Genomic DNA, 17,323 nt, shown 5'->3' on the forward strand with positions numbered 1-17,323 from the left:
AAACCAAAGAGCGTCCTCAATCCTTTGTCAGAAAACCCTAAACTGGCCCTTACACTCTAAACTCAATGTTATGTGTACAAGGGGATTTCTGTAAGCTATGTACTTAGAGATTTCTTTCAAAGTTCTAATCATGAAAAGTTCCAAGGAGCACAAAAGCAAAGAAATACAAGTTCCACAAGAGGAAGGCTTCTCCCTTCCCGTATGTTTCTTGGGAAAAGTATGTGAATTACTACTCCACTGGAAAAAGGGTCTCTCCCGTTCCGTCTCTTTCCTTATATAATGTCTCACTTTCCAATTTTAAGAGGAACGCCGTCTCCCCTTGAATTTCTCCACTTGACACACTTCCGCAAATTTAAGGAAAATACTTCTTTCCCTTTTCTCCTTTTGCTTTCAGATTTTAGTATGTTAACATCCTTCATGGTTATTCCAGGGGAATGCTCCTTCCCTCAAGTCTCCATTAAACACACAGTTGTTTTAAATGTCCAACATCACACTCTTTATTTCTATGAGTTCAACAGGGATGTGGTCCTTCCCTTTACCGTTCACTGTTCCTTTTCTACCCCAGATGTACTCTCATGCCAGGGTATTCGTAACATTCTCACTGATCCTTAAAAAAGGGTATGGGTCGGTGAGCATGCAGTAAAGGGAGAAAGGAGCACGAGAGCCCAAGGCAATGGCGGCTGCAGAGGAGCGACGGGAGCCCTGTTGAGGAACTATGACCTTGAAGATGGTGAGTAGCAAGCCAAAGTATGACCTAATTCAAGAGGTTGGTCGTAGTAGCTATGGTGAGGTGTATGAAGCTATTGTCCGCAAGACCTCTGCATGGGTGGCAGTGAAAAAAATCTGCTGCCATGCCCCCGAAAATGTGGATCTGGCCTTGCAAGAGTTCTGGGCTCTCAGCAGCATCCAAAGTCAGCACCCAAATATGATCCGCCTGGAGGAATGCATCCTGCAGAAGGACGGCATGGTGCAGAGAATGTCTCATGGCTCCAGCTCCTCCCTTTACTTGCAGTTGGTGGAATCTTCGTTGATGGGCGAGATAGTGTTTGATCCGAGACATGAATGAGTACTTACTGTCTCGCAAGCCCTGCCGAAAAACAAACACCAGTTTTATGCTGCAGTTTAGCAGTGCCCTGGCATTCCTGCACAAGAACCAGATCATCCACCATGACTTGAAAGCTGACAACATCCTCATCTGAAAGGGCAGAATCGGTGCAAATGACCTGAACCGACCCTGAAGGTGGCAGACTTTGGCCTGAGCAAGTTGTGTTGCACGTCGGGGCTGAACCCCGAAGAGCTAGTAAGTGTGAACAAGTGATTTCTCTCTACGGCCTGTGGCACAGACTTCTACATAGCACCCAAGGTGTGGGAGGGCCACTACACTGCCAAGGCTGACATTTTTGCTCTTGGGATTGTTATATGGGCCATGCTGGCGCGCATCACCATTGTTGACACAGAGACCAAGAAAGAGTTGCTAGGCAGCTATGTGAAGCAGGACAGCACAATTGTCCCTGTTGGGGAGGCCCTACTGCAGAACCCCAAAATCGAGTTGCTCATTCCCTTGAAGAAGAAGTTGAGGAATGCATGAATTAAACAACTGATCAGGGAAATGCTGGCCATCAACCCACGGGACCAGCCAGATGCATTAGATCTTGAACTACGATTGGTAAGAAATGGCTTTCAGAGACTTCTGCTGGGACACGTGACATTCCGGCTGGGGTGTGACGATCCTCACACGCTCATGCGAGGCGAGGTAGATTAACTCTGCCCAGATAAGGCATTGGGGAGGGGACATACCAGTTAAACTTATAACACTTTGTTTAAGTTGCTTTGAGGTGTACACCAATATTTAGCTCTTTGCTGGTGTTTTGTGAAGTGAAGGCAGAAGTATGCGTGAGACCGGACCACTTCACTCATCATTCCCTCGCAACCTGTCTGGACCCCCTCTTAATGAGTGTATTCCAACATTTTTGGGAGCAGCATGCCTGGGGCCTACCCACTTGGCCCCGCATCCGGATGGTGCCCCTGCTGGGCAACACCGTCCCCACTGAATGTGTATGCCGCGTGACCAGGGCAACTGGGACAACCCCGGCATGGGTACCCCCAGAGCCGGGGCTGTGGTGAGTTGGGTGCCCCCAGCCCATGTGTCCCTCTCCGGTGATCCGGAGCGTGCAAGGGTGCCCCCTGTTGAGAGTCTGCTGCGTGAACGCAGCCCAAAGGTCTACGTCGGGTGATCCCGACATCAGCGGTGGCCCGCTCCAGTGACCCTGGAGCGGGCCACAACAGTGCAGATCCTGTCCTGAGATGGCTGAAGAATGTGTGTGTTTGACAGTTGGTGTTAGGGTGTGCATTTGACAGTGTTTTCCATTTCACGCACTGAGTCTTTTTAATTTGTTTTGCGCTGCTCCAGTGGGAAGGAGGTCTAAGGGTTGTTTTCGCCTAAGGAAGAAGTTGATAGAAAAAGACTTGTGCTTTAAAGGTGAAGTAATTGCACTTGCCAGTCCAGATAAGTCCTGAAATACATTTTGCACAGAGGCTATGCACTATATATTTTTGTTTTTGTTTAAAAAGCTGCTGAAACCTGCCTTTACCTGGAAGGGAAGTTTGAAACTAGGTTGCAAGTAACTGCTAGCACGTAGGCTCTATAGATTTCCTTTCCTTACATTTTGTTTGAAGTGTAACGCAGTGTCTACCCTATGGCGGACTACAGCAGGAGGGGCTGGCGTAGGCCACCTTGGCTGGTACTCTTACCACCCCCCAAACCCTTTGGCTAGACTTGCCTCTCCGATCTTGAATTGCTTCTGTCCATCCCTCAACCCCAGTCCTTTGGCTGTCGTTCAGGGTGGTCTGCCCCCTTACATCACCACTCCTAAAACTGGGTCCTATTGCCGGCTACAGAGCACTCCTGTGGGTTTATCATAGGTATATCATTGAGCCGATCTCCCACCATCTGGCCATGGTGAAGTATCAACCACATAATTAAATGATTAATTAACTGTTAATTCAGCTTTTACAGACCAAACTGCACTTTAATTGGGAGTGTGATGTTTACAGGTGTTAGGTAACAATTATGGAGTACATTTAATGCGTGCTCATGTATTCTGTGGTTACTGAGGCTGCCAGTAAGAATAATGAGATCTACTGCAGCCTGGCATGGTTTTCTAACTGCTCATCCGCGACAAACATTATGGTGCCCGTCAATGGGCGGAGTCTCATGTCAGCATTGTCCGATGAATAAAGGATCTTGTCTTGCAAGCAGAAGCTGCGACACGAATTCCCACAACCCCCACTTGAAGGCTGGTAGTTTTTCAGCTTGTTTGACTGCTATCCGATTCCTAACCTTACTCACCAAACGCCTGTCTTTTCTTTATGGGGCTGAAGTAAGTTACTCAACCCGCTGGTGTCAGAAGATTTTTTCAAATGATTCCGGATTGCTGTGACATTCTGCAGACTGGACACTTTCACTACAAGGCCTGGTTTCCATGCCTTTCTTTGCAAACTCCAAGCTTTCTTCCATGCATCCCATTTCTACCATGCATATTTGCAAATCATATTATTTTGCTTTTAATTCTTTCACCCAACTGTGCCTACACCCAATCCCCTAAAAATCCTTTAAGAATTGTACAGATGGTTTGAGCTGCAACCATCATTTAAGACCTATTCTGGAACATGGTAATCCATCGTTGATGCTTTTTCAACATTTCTGATGTTCTGGGCGAGCTGGGAGTGATGCATTGCACCCCAGAGGAAGGTGTCTTCTAGGCCGTTAAACCCCTTTTGCCATGCTACGCACTGCATCAGCCTGAGGTCATTTGTTCAAATGTGCTTTCCTTTCTTAATGCTGCATCGTTTCCCTTTCAGTACTGCAGAGCTCTTGCAACGGGGTTTGGCAATCCTTTATATAAAGAATTCTGGAACAATTACACACCAATTAACTGCGGAGGCCAATGTTATCCACAAAGCTACAGTTTTTCTTGTACTTGACCAAAATTGTAAACTATATTTTATGAAAAAAATGTAAAAGGGGGACATTGATTGTGTAATTTATTTGTTCAGTTCCTGAGTAAGATTACACTCTGACAAAAAAAGGGTATGGTTCTTCCCTTTTATAGTCATTCTTACTTTTCAATGTTTTCTGGTTTACCCTCTTCTCAACCCTGATAGTCTCCTGCCAGGATATTATCACTCTGCTTCTTGGGTGTGGGTACAAGACTTGCACGATATCTTGTTTACTCGCCTGCCAGGGCTTTTTATATCCTTTCAATTTGCAACAGTTCCACTTTGAGTGTGAGTTCCAGACTCACTGTTTGCCTGTTCACTATGCTGCCAGGGCTTTTCTGTTCTCCACTCACTCTTTCTTTCATCCATGAAATAATATTCTTCCAAAACTGGGTCACTTACCCTGAATTAGCACTGTTCTTATTTGTATCAACTCCCTTTGTCAAACAATGGGCCACCACCGCTTTCTTAACACTGTTTTCAAATGTCTTAGTCTCTCTTTCCCAGTATTGGGTTACTGACCCTTTCACAACACTGTCTATATCTGTATTCTTTTCTCTTTCCCAGATTTGGGTCGCGGACCCTTTCTTACTATTACAAGTACTTATGTCAATAGGCTCAATTGCACTCTTTCGCACTGTTAAGGTGATGCAGCATTCACCCTCAACCACCCCAGTACCTGTTCACTCTCCCTGGACTTACTGGGCAGCGTTGGCGCTTCTTGCATCCCTCCTCATTTCCTTTCTGTTTGTTGGCTGCGCATGCGTCCCCTCAGCCGGTGTGCTTTTGCCTTAGTTTCCTTTGCGCCGGGCGGCTTCGGCGGCCTGCGGTCCCAAAGCTTTGATTAGTGCCCGCTTTGTTGCAGATGGCTTCTCTGCAAGTGCTGCCCTTAGCGGAGACACCCACCAAGCCCGGCCCCAGTCAAAAGGGGGAGTAGGGCCTCTGCAACCATCTTCCCCAGGCATTATGGGGGGTAGGTGCGTCACTAGGGAGCAACGCAAGGGGAGGCAGGGCCAAAGAGCAGCCTGTATAGCCTTTTCAAAGGTGGCCAGCGCTCCGGGGCACCCAAATTGGTCCTGCTTCCGTGGTTTGGAGACAACCTGGTCGACACACAAGGTGTTTGCGTTTGGTAAGTTTCGGAGCAAGGCAGGGAGTTGTGCTCCCCGTGCGGCGCTGCCTTTGCCCTGTGAGCCTTGCCTCCCCCTTTGCCTGCAGCGCCATGGCAGGTCAGGCCCCGTGAACCTTGCCTCTCCCTTCCCCATGGCTACATACGGTCCATGTATAACCCCCTCATGCCCCATCCCGGCCCATCGCTGACGGACTCCACCCCCCCGGCGCCATGGCGGCCCGCAAATTTGGGCAAGTTTGGAACTTGTTGTTGGAAAGGTAAATGTGCTAAAATTCGAATAATTTGTTTGGGGTCAAGAAACCTGTTAAAGGTTACTAGGGGAGAATAAAGCAATTCAGTCTGGAGCGAAGGGGAGGGACCACAGACCTTATCAAAGGTGCCATTAGAAATAAATATGGCTGCAAGTGTGTGCAGCAGCACTGGGTGGGAATCTGGCAGGAGCAAGGTCGGTAAAGATTTTTGGGGTTAAGGGTGCGCCACTACCGGAGGGGGGGGGGGGGATTCACCATTCGCACTCGTCCTCACCCCCACCCTGCAAAACCGCCCCACAGCATTTGCACTTTTGGGCCTTCGACTTCGCCTCAGCGAGTAGTACAAATTATATTCCCCTAGTGGGCCGAGGCGATGCAGATGTGGCATAGGGGGCTTCTGAGGTATGGCACTCTACGGTGAAACAGCGCACCTGTTGTATACCAAGGCGAGAAGTCAGCCGTGAGGCACACTAAATGCCTAATATCGTTTAGAAGTTTTAAAATGCCCGCAGACTCACTCACTTGCACTACCCCTCACCCGGAATTCTCTCAAATTTACCAGAGGAGGGTGTGATCACACTTATCTATTTCCTTGCCAGCTGCTCTATTCACACTGCACCATCTCAGAGGCTGCTCATTACATGAACATTCGCCCAAGCTGCTCGTTCAACCTCACCCTAGCCTTGTCCGCTGACCACTTGGTGTCGTCCGGGTTTTTATACGGGGTAACGATTGATAAGCAGGTGGTGGCGGGCAGATGTGGATGTGTTATGACAGTCGAATGGATATGCTTTCATAAAGCACAGGCAACAGAGACTGTGAGCATAAAAGAAGACCAGCAAGATAGAACTCGAGTTTGGAGCAATAAATGTAAAATAAAGTACGAATATATTAATAACTATAATATGTGAATCAGGTTTGCCTTTCATTTATGTTAACTTTAGTTTTATAGAGTGTACAGTTGGTGGGTGATTGTGAGAATTATGAAGGTGATGCATTCGCAAATTGGAAGTCAGCGAGCTTCCCTGCAGGCGCTGAAATATGTTCCCGCCGGGTAATTAAACTTAAGGGCGATTGCAAACGTACTAAGGTACAATACCTTAGGTTTTGAACGTCGGGTTACACTTTTAGTAGGGGGTGACTGGAAAACCCAAACTGCTTGCCAGGATCCCAAGCCATCAGCAGGCTGCCAATAAGGATTTAAGATGCCGATATGGCAATTTTTGCGATGGGGGGGCAAAATGGCAATGGTGCAGTGCAGCGAAAATAAGGGAGTCAACGATTGTACGTTTTATGTAAACGGCGCATGTGAGGTACATCAAAGCCAATGCCTAGACCCCCTGCTGCGTCATGTTGCAGTATTATTATTCCCGCTGCTTCATGGCGTTCGCTTCAGATGCTCTCTCGAGCCACTTATTTCATACAACTGCTCCTGTTGCCAACCCCTAAATTAAGAGTTCTCGAATTCGCGCAACGCAGTGCACTTCATGTGCGCATGTTATGTTGAATTTGCTTCACTCGCACTGGACTTTGCTAAAATGCATTTCGTTTAAATGAAAGATTACTATCCATACATACGGCTTTGCATGCTGGACGATTGGGGGGGGTCACGTGATAAAGCAACAACAACGGTTTTCAGGTATAGTATTGTTGTAATTTATAGTATTATTCTCACCTTCTCTGACCAACTTATCCACATATTTTGTATGGCGGTGCTCCAGGATCTGTAAACAGCCCACCTGTTGGGGGCCTGCCCTGGACCACTGGGAAGGCCACATCTGCATGTCGGGAGCACCCGACCGAGTCCTGCGGGGCAGCGGTCACGCCGCACACAATGGAGTGGGGGTCACCCCACTCGCTCCAGATCACTGGAGCGGACCACGTGGATGAGGTCACCCAGCACACTGCGGACCCGGCTCTGGGGGCACCCAGGCCAGGGTCGCACCACCAGCCATGGTCACATGGCGGCATGATTCCTGTGGGACGGAGTTGCCCAGTAGGGGCACCGTCCTCGGGCTGTGCCCCGTCCCTGCGCCCAGATCACTCGGTGTTGCACCAGTATGGTGCTAGAAAGGAACGACACCAGAGGCGTGGATGGAGCGACTGACGAGCCAGAAGCGGCTCGCATCTTTTATTAAGTTGGTCACGTGGCTACTGCCACGTGACCCCTTACAACATCCTGGGAGCTACCATGCTCCCAGGATGGGTGCCATGCAACACCACCTACTGGGCAGGACCTCAACAAGAAGGAATGTTTTAGATGGGCAGTCACACCATCCACAGAGCTCCAGTTACCGTCCAAACACAATTTTCATTCAGAGGGTTTAGTATGAAACGATTGCATCGAGTAGTGTTATGAGCTGCTGTGGGTAGGGAGGGAGGCAGGCAGGGCGCCTGCTCTGGTTATGCACAGGGTAAGTAGGCAGATTTAGTAAGTCGTACATGTGGGAGAAGCTCTAATCGAATGCAAGATGAGTGGGGCACCACTTTAAAATGAGCTGCGGTACAATTCGGCGAGTGCACAAAACGGGAGCGGGCAGTTGGGTAACGATGAGAGATGCGAGGGAGCCGTGAGGAGACTACCACCTCGTAGTGCACTTCAGAGGTTTACATTGCAAATGAGAGCGCATGAGAAACGGTACACCCTTCAGAGAGCAGCTCAGGACCCATGCTCGAAAGCCTGGTAGGCATACATGTGTCTCGGAACATTTTGGAATTGAGACCAGCTCTGTGAATGCTGTTGGTGGAGTGGGTGAAGGCAGAGTAGATTAAAGCACTGTTATGGAACTGGCAATTGTGGTTGGGGTGCTGATTTTTGGGCAATTAGTTGTTTTGTAAGGTTACATGGCATCAGTGATTGGAAGGTATCGAGACCAATAGAAGGGGGTGAGTGTTAACTTGCTTTGAACAAATCGGGAGAGGTGGGGGGAGAAAAAAAAACAGGATTTTTTTTTTGCGTCCCTGTGGTCAAATACAGGTGCATTGTCAATTGCAGAAATGAACTTTGTATGACCTGAACATCCCAGGTCATTATTCCCATTATGGTGCTTCCAGCTCATGCCCTTTGGCATGGGTCATTCATTGGCTGTTGAACTGCCGTCCATGCCAGCACCACATTTACAGTGGCCACGGACAAAGAGTATTAGTTGGAAGGTCGGGTGGGAATGCGCTGCTAATGGGTGTTTTGCTTGTGGTTCATCCCATCACAGTTACACGTCCGTAGTGATCAGATTAAGTCCTTGCATAATCTGGCGGGCTGCTTGGGGAATGCCATGTATAGCTAGGGCGGGGAAAAGGCTTAAAGGGGCCGTGGCTGCAACAGCATTAGTGGGTAGTGGTGGGTTGCGGGGGAGTGTCAAAGGCATAATAGTACAAATGCTAACTGGTCCGGTATAAACTCAGCCAGGGGAATATGCAACTGTATAACAAACGGGGCTGGACTGAGCTTAACCGGTAACATTGAGAGAAATCATTTCGCAGAGTTGAGTTGTATTTCAATGAATGGGCAGTTGATTTAAGTTAAGAGGCTCAGTCCAAAGGGCAATCATGGAATTGGGTGCCAATGCACTAGAACAATTGCCAGCAAGGCAGCCATTTTGTGTTTAATGCAGCCTGGCTTTGGCTTGGAATATGTTAGAATATGATAAGTCATATATAATGCGCCTGTACACAAGTGTTAATAGGAGCGACAGGGAAGTGCTAGGGCACAACTTGGTATAAGGATAGGGCGGGCAGGGGGCCGCATCAGTCTCTCCTTGTCTAGCTGTCCATTGTCATCCCCTGCAGGTATTTTAATGAGGGTCACTGCCATTGGGGGCCCAATTGTCATTATAGGCATGCATGTTCACTCTATGGAACATTTGGGCATCCAGCAGAGCTTTGCAGAGGGGTGAAGGGAGGGGAGGGGGTAACTCATGGCCAGCAAAGGATGGAGAAAGATCCAACAGATGAAAGTTTAGAAATGGGGAAGAGATACGATTAGTTATCTGCTCACAATTGCTTTTCATGTGTGTACTAAATACAAATTCTGTCTTTAAGATGGCAACGTTCGTGGGGTGGCTAAAGCGAGGTTACACAAGGCTCACCTAGCCTTCAGTCCAATGGTTGCCCAGCAAGAGGGTAATGAAGGTTTAATGGGGGCTTGCATGCAGGCAGAGGGGAGGGAGGTTGAGGCCATAAGGGGTAGAGGAAAGCCCTGTGTGAAGGTGGAAGGGGTTAGTCCCAGGAGGGGGGAACAGGGATGCTTGGGGGGGAACTCGCCATCCAAAGGCCCTCCCCCATCAAGATTGAGAATGTAGTGCCATGGTTGGCACAGTACCCCATGACTCATGATAGGGCAATATTATTGAAGGGCTTCACTATGGGTTTTGTGATACCTTACAAGGGACCCCTGGTGCCACGAACAGCATAAAACCTGAAATCGGCCAGGGCTTTTCCAAAATTGGTAAGGAAGATTAACAAAGAGAGCCCTGGACAGGGCAGTGAGTCCTTACGCGCCCCACCTCTGGCCAACCTTATAGTCCCCCCCCCCGGGGGTGGTTCCACAGAAGGAGGAGGGCAAATAACCTGATACACAATTTGTCACACCCAAAGGGGGACTCAGTGAATGACTGGTTAGAGGAGGAGGTGTGCTCAGTGTCTTATGCATCCTTTGACCAAGCCGTCAGCTGGGCAAGGAATGCGGGTAGGGTGCTTTGTGGCAAAGGTGGACGTCAAGGCGGCCTTTAGATAGCTCCTTGTGCATCCTGAAAGTTTCCATCTATTGGGTTTCCAGTTCACTGTGGGGATCTATGTGGATAAATGCATGCCGATGGGTTGCAGCATATTTTGCGCTGACTTTGAAAAATTCAGCTCCTTTCCTGGAATGGGCCTTAAACAAGTTAGAGAGCAGGGGAGGAAGACTCATTAGCTGGATGACTTTCTGTTTATTGGCATAAGGGGTTCTGACATCTGTAGCTCACTACTCAACAAGTTCCTCAGTCTGGCAAGCGAGTTAGGGGTACCTCTAGCAGCGGAAAAGACTCGGGCCCCTGCACTCAGTGGACTTATTTGGGCATCGAGATCGATACATAGAAGGGTTATGCCGCTTGCCACAAGAAAAGATAACAGAATACATTTGTGACATCAACTCAGTCTTAGAACGCAGCAGGGCACCTTTGAAGATGATCCAGTCGTTAAAAGGTAGGTCGAATTTTGTAGGGAGGGTTATCCCGGCTGGGCGGGTATTTGCGAGGCGGCTTGCCTTTGCAATGTGGGGGTTAAAAAGGATGGCCTTTGGTAAGCTTAAAGCGCGGGTATGAAAGAGGACACTTCACCCAAGGAAACGGGAGAATTCCCCCGGAATACAGACGTGCCACCCTTTCTGCACACTTTAAGCTCATATCTTTTCACCTAGTTATGCTCCATCTAGATGGCTGGCCACAATCGTCCATGATCACGCCCCCGATACACAATGTCCCAACATCACACAACACTGTGCAAACCACTGCCAAAATCACAAAGCAATAACTACTAACCAAAAACAGTCTGGTGGCAGAAACAAGGAAGAAACATTCCCATACGTGGATAGGAATTATAGACTGAAACCAACAACAGTCTAAAGGCAATTAAGGAAGAAAACCTTACACCATTTGCATATTCAAATAACAAGGGGGGTCCTGGGAAACATGTGTCTGGGGTTACTGTTGGTACTCTTGTTCAGAGAAGAATTGCCTAGCATTTCGGTGCTGGACTGCCCCAGGGCAGGACAAAGACTGATATGTTTGGGATATTTCTCCTCTGTGAAAGATAGTTAGCTAAAGACTCTGGGTAAGGCTCTTGTAACCAGGACTCATGTCTGGGAAAGAGTCTCCCAGGACCTCCCTTGTTATTTGCATATTTCAAGTAACTGTGGGTCTAACCCCAAGTTACTAGGGGAATCCAGACATGGACCCCTTGCTCACTATTCTTAAAGAGGCACAGCTACACCCTACTGATGAGGTTCAACCGGACCGAAACACGTGTCTAGGGTTGCTGTTGGTACTCTTGTTCAGAGAAGAATTGCCTAGCATTTCGGTGCTGGACTGCCCCAGGGCAGGACAAAGACTGATATGTTTGGGATATTTCTCCTCTGTGAAAGATAGTGAGCTAAAGACTCTGGGTAAGGCTCTTGTAACCAGGACTCATATCTGGCAGAGAGTCTCTCAGGACCCCCCTTGTTATTTACCATTTGCATATTTCCCAAGTCAATATGAAGCAAACCCCCTATGCCGCAGAGGAATATCCCGATACCCCAGAGAGGTGCCACTACTTTCAAGCAACAAACACTGCAATAAGCTCTCACAAGCCCTGTAAAGCGAAAAGAATAGCAGATCACCCGTCTATGCCGGTCTTTCCCCTGCTTCCAAACACTAACTGAATAAACTACGTTTTGTCAAATCGATTGAAAGTACATCACAACGCCAACCTAAATTAATTCAGTACTGAGTTTATTCACTCATGGGGATAGTCTGCCCTTTAAATAAAATTACCCGGACATTCTAGTTATTCATTTGGGGGGCAATGACTTGGTGTCAATGGAGAGAAGGGAGTTGCTGTGCAGAATATGGGGTACCATGACACAGCTTGGAAATAGTTTTTGGGGTGCAGAGCTGTTTTGGTCAGAAATAATACCCAGGCAATCATGGCAGGGGCATATTCTCAAAAAGGGATTGAGGAGACCAAGAGGAAATTGAACATGAAAATGGGAAGACTTTTAGAAGTATTGACATGGATTGGATAAAACACTCACTAATTACACTGACAACTCCTGGTTGTTTTGGGTAGGATAAGGTGTACCTGTCGGACGTGGGTTTGGCTCCATGATCTCTAATTTAAGGGATGCTTTGGAGGGGGTGGGTTGTAAGTGAACAGGGCACGAGGTTGGGGGCATGAGATACAACATGGGGCTAAAACGGGGGGAGGGCAGGGGACGACAGCCCCCTTTCACAGTTCATCACGCCACCGTCTGCAGGCAGAGTGCCCTCCTGTTAGGGAGAGAAATGGTCAACAGTCCTGGCAGATGCCTTCACAAGGGGGTGAGGGCCTGGGGTGGTTCCCCACCACATCTTTCAGCACGCCACCCTCGGGGGGGCCTTCGAATAGGCGCCTAATGGTTAAGGTCTGACGTATTCCATCACGCTACCGTCTGCAGACAGGGGGCCCTCCTGGCAAGGAGCCAAATGGTTTGAGCGGCAATTCGGAAATGCCTTCACACTAGGGTGAGGGTCGGGGACAGGGGTTCCCCCCCAATGTTCATCACGCTGCTGGCTATAGTTCGGAGGGCCTTTGCTCAAATCAATGTTGGTTTGAGTGTAGGTTGAAAGAGTTTATTAAGGTCAACTAGATTCGGGGCTATGCGGCGACGAGGTAACTGGGGGGAACTCACTGCCACCGGTAATCAGCATTGAGTCGTGGTGAAGTCACGGGTCGATCTCTTAGAGAAAGCACTGCCAGATACCACAAGTGGACTGTGCACCCGACAGCTTAGAAATAACGGCACCCAGGAGTACTAGACTCAGGGGAAAGCCCTTCTAAAGGGAGGGTTTAGGGGGCTTGCAAGACCTTCCAACTACGACAACGCGGGTGGCGTTTGGGAAGATGAGTAGGAAAAACAAATGAAAATGGGGAATGGAATGTAAAACAAGAAGGAAATGGAAATAATGGGGAGGTGTGGTAAACGGGGTTATGGAAAGGATTACGGATTCTAAGATTGGGGTAGGGAAAGAATGGGGAATGGAGCTTGGGAGAAGAGGGGTGGAAAGGGTTGGGGATAGGAGGGAATTGGGGTAATGGAGGGTAACAGCGAAGGGAAAGAATTTGGAATGCAAAGGAAGGGGGAATGGAATGCAGTGGAAATTGGGCTACAGTGGGTAAGGGGCAGATTTGAGGATCCGAAAGAATTGGGGGCTGGTAAGAAGTGGTGGGAATGTGAAAAAGATGGGGAAAGGTAGTGGGTAACAGGAGCCGTGGGGATGGAAACAATCAGGGGGATGGATTGGGTTAGAGGAAAGAATTGGGAGAAGGAAAGGAGCTGAGCAATGGAAAGTTTGGGGCGAATGAGCAGAGTCGAAGACTTGGGAGATGGAGAGAAGGGGGGAATGTGGGACCAGGTGAAGGGGAAAGAATTAGCCCCAGATAAGAGGGGTTTGTAAAGAATGAGGGATGTCAAGAATCTGGAAAAGAAAGAATCGGGAAAAGGACAGAACGGGGAGGGGACTGAAAATGGGGAAAGCAGAGGATTGGGGAATGAGGCAGACAGGGAAATAAACAGTATGGGGTTTGAACAAAGACGGGGGAATGAAAGGACGGGAAAGCTTAAAAAAAGGGGCAAATGGAAAGAAAATGTTGGGAAAGTGAAAATGTATGTTGGGAAACAAACAATTGGGGAAACAAGAAAAAGAAAAAAGAAAATAAATATGGCCATGGGTAGTGAGGGAAGGGGTACGTAGGGAAGGGGACCACCAGACAGGGACTACAAGAAACCTGATGAGGGGAGGATTAAGTAAGCTGTACCTGGTGCAGAACCCCTGGCTCTATGCATCTCCAATAAAGCTTGCTGTGGCAAACTCAACTTCCACTTGGCCAACTGTTCCTGCATCTTTATTCAGGGGGACTATGCCAGATGATATGGAAAGGGGTGGGATAAGGGGACTGTGGATGTGGTGGGCGGCATGACTGTGGGTGTTATGCTGGGAAGGGCCACAGGTGTGGGCTGTCAGCGCTATGCATTCCTCTCGGCTTGGGTTTTCCTACACGTTGTTCGGGACAGCCTCCGTGCTGCTTCTCTCCGTTTGCTCGACTCCCGCATTCTGATCGGCATCAGAACAAGTTACAAACAACTTTGGTCTCTGCCTTACATTCAGCTGCCTTTCTCTCAACTGTTTCTCTTCCCGCTTCGGGTCAGCTGTGTCTGTTTTAAACTTCCCAGCTTCAATTAACTCTCTCCAAAAAACGTAGTGTTTGCTTGCCGTTTCTCGTTATCTCCATTTTTTCATCTCTCTTCCTTGTCTCAGAAATAAAAAGGGGGGGGGGCAGGTAAGTGAGGTTGTTGGTCATGGGAACTTGGGAATTCTTTATCTACGTCACAATAAGCCATGCATACATGTGGTAAAACCACAAAGATGTTATTAGAAATTACATCTGAAGGGTTATTTTGGTTCAATAATGTCCTGCCTCTCTGGAGTTTGTCTTCCCCCACGTGGTCCGCCCACAGATAGCCACCACAGGGGTCAGAGTCAGGTAGCTTCTGCCTTTCCCTGGCCACGGGAGAGAAGCTTGCCTTCAGAGATTCAGTGATGATATCGCTAGATGTGTCACAGTATGGGCTTTGATATGCTTTTTTGTTTCATACTCTCAAACAAGTAACTTTATAACACAGAATACACATGGTCAATATATAGCTTTTATTAATAGTTACTGTGCTCCCTTGTTGTACAAGCATTGCATATTGTTTCTTTTATTATGTGTGTACGTGTTTATAATTGTTAATTTTGTAATATTTGGTAGGTATGCTGGTAACTACAGTGTAAATGTCTAAGTTAATTTTCTCACGGTGAAATAGTAAATACCACCATTACACCCGATCATACTCAGACCCAGGACCCACCATTGTACGTTTAACATTCTAAGTGATGGTCTAAAGTCCCTATGCATCTTCCAGATTGGGTGAACCACATTATCCTTGCGCACCCTCCACTCTGAGCCCTATAACGTCTGACAGCTGGCTGGGTAATCCCAGATTTTGAGTCTGGCAGTTTACGCTAACACGTAACAGACAATCCAGCCTCTATACTTCAAGGGTACATTGGAGCACATCTCAAGCCCATCAGGCAACCACTGAATACATTTGCTACTTCTTGAAAGTATAAGACACTTCCCTCATGGGTTACATGCACGGGATCATTATGAGTTACACAGATTACATTATGAGCGAACCATTTTCCAGATCAGCTCTATGCACTGATCTTTCGGCACTGACTGATGCCATCAGAAAGAACATTACTGGAGGGAGGGAAGCTATTTGCTCTTCGAATCGAACATGTCCTCCCACAGATTCCTCTTCTTAAATAGAATTCCAAAGCTGTATGTGTATCCTGGAGAAGGGCAGAGTGTAACCAGAGGCGAAAATCCAATTAGTAAATATTGGAGGTCTGCCCTGCCAAATCGAGTGTCCTGTCCAGACATAGAATCTAAGCAGCAGTGCTTTGGAAAGATGTGTAGCGATGGCCATGTTGCAGTTTGGTAGATGTCCAACATTGGAGCACCCCTTTGGAGAGCCGAAGTGGTAGCCATCCCCCTAGTTAAGTACGCTGGGAGGCCCCAAGGGAGTTCTTTTCTGCAATGGAACAGCATTACAAAATGCATATAATATCCATCTTGACAATGTTTGTTTAGTTGCGGTTTTACCCAGTGTAGGGCCAGTGTATCCTATGAAAAGCTGGCCCTATACCCTAAAGTCTCAAGTTCTAGAATTGTAGAAGCTTAGAGCCCTTCTCAGGTCCAATCTGTGGAATCTCTTTGCTTCTTTAGATGTGTGAGAAGGAGGATAGAATACTGGGAGGTGAATTTTCTGGGAGAGATCAATGAAATTCAGAAACCATCTTGGGTAGAAAAGTTGGTCTTACCCTCAACGTTACTTTATCTTTGGAGAACACCTTACAGGTGGCTTGCAGGATTGGGCTTACAACTCGCTAACCCATAGTGCAGAAGTAATTGCCACCAAAAAGGTTTTACACAAAACCAGTCTGAGTGGTGTGACAAATCTCTGGAATTCATCCCTTCTCCCCAAAGGGGAGCGTCCCGCGTGAGGCTAGGAGGTGAGCCCGCTACGCAACACCCTCCCTAGAGGTTGAGGCAAGGGGGGCCTCACCGGGAGAGACTCCCCCTTTGGGGAAATGGACTCCCATTCCTATGAGGAACACCCTATGAAACATTCTAGTAATACATCTTCAAGCACTTCCAGGAAAGAAAGGTGGGAAGAAACAACCAAAATGTGTTACTCTTGTCCAGGGGCTTTGCCCACTCCTTTAAAAGCAAACCCCCTTTTTACTGAGACAAAAAAAGATCTATGGAGAAATGAAGAATGTAAAACAAACAGATAAGAAGGACTATAGGATTTCGCCTGGGGACTCCCACGACTAAGTCATAAAGAGAAGGGGAGGAAGCGGGTCAGACAGAGAGGAAGCCTGCAAGATAAAAAGTTGTTTGCTGGTTTGTACACAGACGAGAGAGGACATGCAGCATCTCATTGTCAAGCGAGATGAAACTACCAAACTGAATTTCCGACGTGAGGGAACCTGAGAAGGGTGAGAAACCAGTGCCAACACAAGGCATTTTCATCCCAAAGAGAAACCGAGCGATGGCGTAATGACAACCGAAGTGCAGTAGACCAGGAGTGTGGAAAATAACGCAGATACCGCTCTGCATATATTGAAGTTCAAGCTACTGGCAACCGAGAAGCCGGAAAATTTGCATAGACAGCGACCTGAAAATAAAGCAAAAGAGAAGTCATGTTAAGCGATCCTGACGAATTGGAGAGAAGGTGCCAGCCAAACCACAAACCCAGTGACGCTATCCCTGAATACAACAGGCAACAGGGAAAACAGGAGATGCGAGAGGTGGGCCACAAATCATTACTGCAACATTCATACTCGTTATAACCAAGATAAGAACTTGATATTGAATGAAGTGAACGAGAATCATTGTTGGAATGTTTATACTGGTCATAATTGAGATAAAGCAGTAATCCTGAATTAAATGATTGAGAATCCTTATTGGGATACTCATACTCGTTCCAGTGAAGATAACAGAGGGAATGAATCCCAAACTCAGAAGATTCAGCAAGAAATACAATCAGACCAAGAAGGTATAACTAAAGAAGGGCGGTATATTAAGAAAGGAAACCTTGAAGAGAAATTGAAGAGGA

General features: G+C 47.7%; 1 protein-coding gene and 1 pseudogene across 1 annotated transcript in view; one reads left to right on the forward strand and one right to left on the reverse strand.

The window, feature by feature from the left end:
• The window catches only part of LOC138488252 (uncharacterized), a 2,582,589-nt gene that overhangs the window by 749,605 nt on the left and 1,815,661 nt on the right, over nucleotides 1-17,323 (reverse strand). The gene's annotated exons all lie outside the window — the stretch shown is intronic.
• LOC138489665 (serine/threonine-protein kinase PDIK1L pseudogene) lies at nucleotides 728-1,706 on the forward strand (annotated as a pseudogene).

The sequence above is a fragment of the Ambystoma mexicanum genome, chromosome 9 (assembly GCF_040938575.1).
Source record: "Ambystoma mexicanum isolate Mex_15411 chromosome 9, UKY_AmexF1_1, whole genome shotgun sequence".
NCBI lineage: Eukaryota > Metazoa > Chordata > Amphibia > Caudata > Ambystomatidae > Ambystoma > Ambystoma mexicanum.